At 37.2% G+C, this 3455-nt stretch overlaps 1 long non-coding RNA gene across 1 annotated transcript in view; it reads right to left on the bottom strand.

The window, feature by feature from the left end:
- Window positions 1-273: 273 nt before the first annotated feature.
- Window positions 274-3455, bottom strand: part of LOC107575896 (uncharacterized) — a 14782-nt gene continuing 11600 nt past the window's right edge. Inside the window, exon 3 of the long non-coding RNA XR_001607956.1 lies at window positions 274-370. This is a non-coding gene — a long non-coding RNA (uncharacterized lncRNA). The remainder of the gene's footprint in view (window positions 371-3455) is intronic.

Raw genomic sequence — 3455 nt, 5'->3', positions numbered from 1 at the left:
CTAGGGACAATTTACTAGTCACTGGATATTGGTAAGGACATGTCCCTAACGTCCCTACCTAATTCTACGCCCTTGTGTTTGCACTACACAACATCAGAAATATCAGGCCCTTTCTAACGGAGCATGCTGCACAACTTCTTGTCCAGGCCCTTGTCATCTCTAGGCTGGACTACTGCAATGCTCTTCTGGCTGGACTTCCATCAAGCACAATCAAACCTCTACAAATGATTCAGAATGCAGCGGCACGACTGGTCTTCAACGAGCCCAAAAGAGCCCATGTTACACCTCTCTTTATCTCCTTGCACTGGCTACCAGTTGTGGCTCGAATCAAGATCAAGACATTTGTGCTTGGATATAGAACAGCCAGAGACTCAGCACCCGCCTACTTCCACTCACTGTTACGAATCTACATCCCCTCCAGAAGTCTGAGATCCGCTAGTGAGTGACACCTCGAGGTACCTTCACAGAGAGGCTCAAAATCACTTTCCAGAACATTCTCGTTCACCATTCCTGGCTGGCGGAACGATCTTCCCACCCCTCTCCGGAATGCTGAATCCCTGACAATTTTCAAGCGACAGCTGAAAACTCATCTCTTTTGAAGCTATTTGACTTCATCCTAAATTATATATATACTGTATATAAAAAAGTGTCTTCTCTTTCTTTATGCCTTCTCTTTCTAGCTTGTACTTATTTGAACAATGCCTGGAACTTGGTATTACGAGCACTGTCTGTGTCTGTTTGCCTCTTTAAGAAGAATTGCTTGATGTATTCCTCAATTGTAAATCGCTTTGGATAAAAGCGTCTGCAAAATGAATAAATGTAAATGTATTTAAAATGTTTATTACAAAAACGTATATAAATCTTTGTATATATGTTGTTTTAATAAAGTTGTATATATAAATAAAATATATATTATTGACATATGGTTGCTACATATAATAAAAAAAATATATAACATACACAACTTTTACCATGGGAATTGTATATATGTTAGAAACATTTATCTTCATCTTCCCAGAGAATGTACATTTGTAAAAATGTCACTTTTTTTTTTTTTGGCCAGGCAGTTTTTTTGCTACATTGTGGCCTTATAGGTAACATATATAGCAATATCACTCTTGATGTAGGGCAATATATGTCATATATTACATTTCTGTATGGGTGGTGCAGTCCATGAGGACGAGATGCTCTGTAGTACTGGTGTAGCATCTGGTGGACATACAAGACACTCACTGTGTTTGACTTATACACCTGCTTTGTTCATGGACTCATTATTTCATCTCTGTTTATTGAAGTTGTTGAACTGTTTATGTTCAAACAGATATTAAGCAGCTGAAAGTGTGAGGACGTTTCTTTTTTTTTTGCTGAGTTTATATGTACAAAACAGATACACATCAACATGAAGTTGCCTTCACATAAATGTACTGAATTCGTCTGTAATGTTGCTATATTTGTCAATCAGCATTATTAACACATGAGATAAAGTATTAAAGTATTATATTAATGTTTAAAGTTATTGACTGTCAAATTTGTATTCATATGTTGTTTTGCAGTGATTTAAAAAAAGTAACCTTATCAAATTAGTTATATTAATATAAAGGAATCTGATTACAAGTTAAGAGAATTCAGTCATCTGAAGTAGATTATTGTTAATAACTTTGCCTGCAATGCACATTATTAATAATGAATGTGAACACTGATCATGTTTTCCGCTATGTTTTTCGACTTATAAGACATAAACTTGCTAGATGAAGTATGTTCTTGAGTGTCATTGTGTTTGTTAGCGGCTTACATTGTAGGAAGTCCTCTCTGGTCCTGGGAACAATGTTACTGTGAGTGACTGTGAAAATATCAGATATAAACACTCAGAGAGAAAATGATACCTGTATCTATTCCTTAGACATTTCTAACATTTTCTTTATGATATTAGATGATGTTTGTCTCATTACAGAGAGCAGATGAATCTCTAATATTTTACCAGATATCTTTTTCATCTCCTCTTTGCAGAAATCCTCCAGTTTGTGTCTCAGCTGACCGACAGATTCTCTCACAGCATCAAAAGAAACGAGGACACGGACAGAGATGTTTTCTGTAGCTTCAGGAGGAGCTGAGAGAGACTGAAGACTCTGCAGAAACACAAATAATAAACCAGAAAAAGATCTGCAAAGATATATAATACATAAGAGATGTTTAATTAAGTTGTCTTTCATTTGAAGTTCCAAACGTGACCTGAATATAATGTAAAAATACCCTTTTCTTCACATAAAAGTGTTTGTTGTACTTCTTCCCAACATAATATATTCACATTGATGCTACAGATGCTGAATTTATAGGTCTATGATTTTAATGATAATCTTCGATCAATACAAATGCTCAGATATAATAGACCTTACTCAGGATACTTCCATATTTAATTTTTGACAGGAATGAAAACAAGGCTGTGAGTGATAAATGTACAGTGCATTTAATGTACTGTACTACTGTTGTTGAAGTACAATACAATCCAAAAACTGTACTGTTGTAAACTGTACTGTAAGTCTATCTCTCACAGCCTCGATTTCATCTGTGTTAAATTCAATATAGCCTCTAACCTGATTATGGTCTATAGATAATGGTCTCTATTATTAGTATGTTTCATCAGGTCAGCTCACTGATGCAGTGCTCCCGAGTGAAACCAGTTTTTCATGATAAAACCCCCACCATCACCAGACAACATTCTGAGCAACATTCCCATCAGCAGACTGACGCTTAAGGCTGGAAAACACTAAACATTATACTTTTGCCTAGATATTTCCTGATTGCAATCTGGAGGAGTTGATGCTAGCTGCTAAAAAATCAGAGCCAGTCTGCAGATTTTGGGCACTCAGAGTTGACAGATTTCACAGAAAATCACATTGTCTGTGATGAATCCAGTTTTTAAGCTTCAGACTATGATTTCTATGAAGTCGATATCAAAATATGCAGATTTTAGAACAAATCGTTTTTATTTGTCACACGTCACATAACAACAAGGTACGTGTTTCTGCATGAGTTTGTTGTGTTCGGAATGACTTGAAAGTCATTTAGTGTATGATGATCATTTTCTTTCTGCAAGTGTTTTGAAATCTGTTCATGTTTTAAAGTTGTGTAGTGCATTCCAGCCTTTACCTGCAGGAAATATATGTGATCGTCTGTGTGTGAAAGCTGCTCCAGCTCAGAGTTTCTCTTCTTCAGATCTTCAATCTCCTGCTCCAGTCGCTCCATTTGTCCTTCAGCTCGACTCACTGCAGTCTTTTCCTGATCTCTGATCCGCTGTGTCACCTCAGAGCGGCTTCTCTCAATGGAGCGGATGAGCTCAGTAAAGATCCTCTCACTGTCCTCCACTGCTGTCTGTGCAGAGCGCTGTTAGACACACATCACAATCAGCTCTTACTGCTTCCTCACAGCGGCTTCAGTGGGACTGAAAGAGGAGAGTC

The sequence above is a fragment of the Sinocyclocheilus grahami genome, unplaced genomic scaffold (genome assembly GCF_001515645.1).
Source record: "Sinocyclocheilus grahami isolate Dianchi unplaced genomic scaffold, SAMN03320097.WGS_v1.1 scaffold2986.1, whole genome shotgun sequence".
In the NCBI taxonomy this organism is placed as follows: domain Eukaryota; kingdom Metazoa; phylum Chordata; class Actinopteri; order Cypriniformes; family Cyprinidae; genus Sinocyclocheilus; species Sinocyclocheilus grahami.
This window is presented reverse-complemented; position numbering and strand designations above follow the sequence as displayed.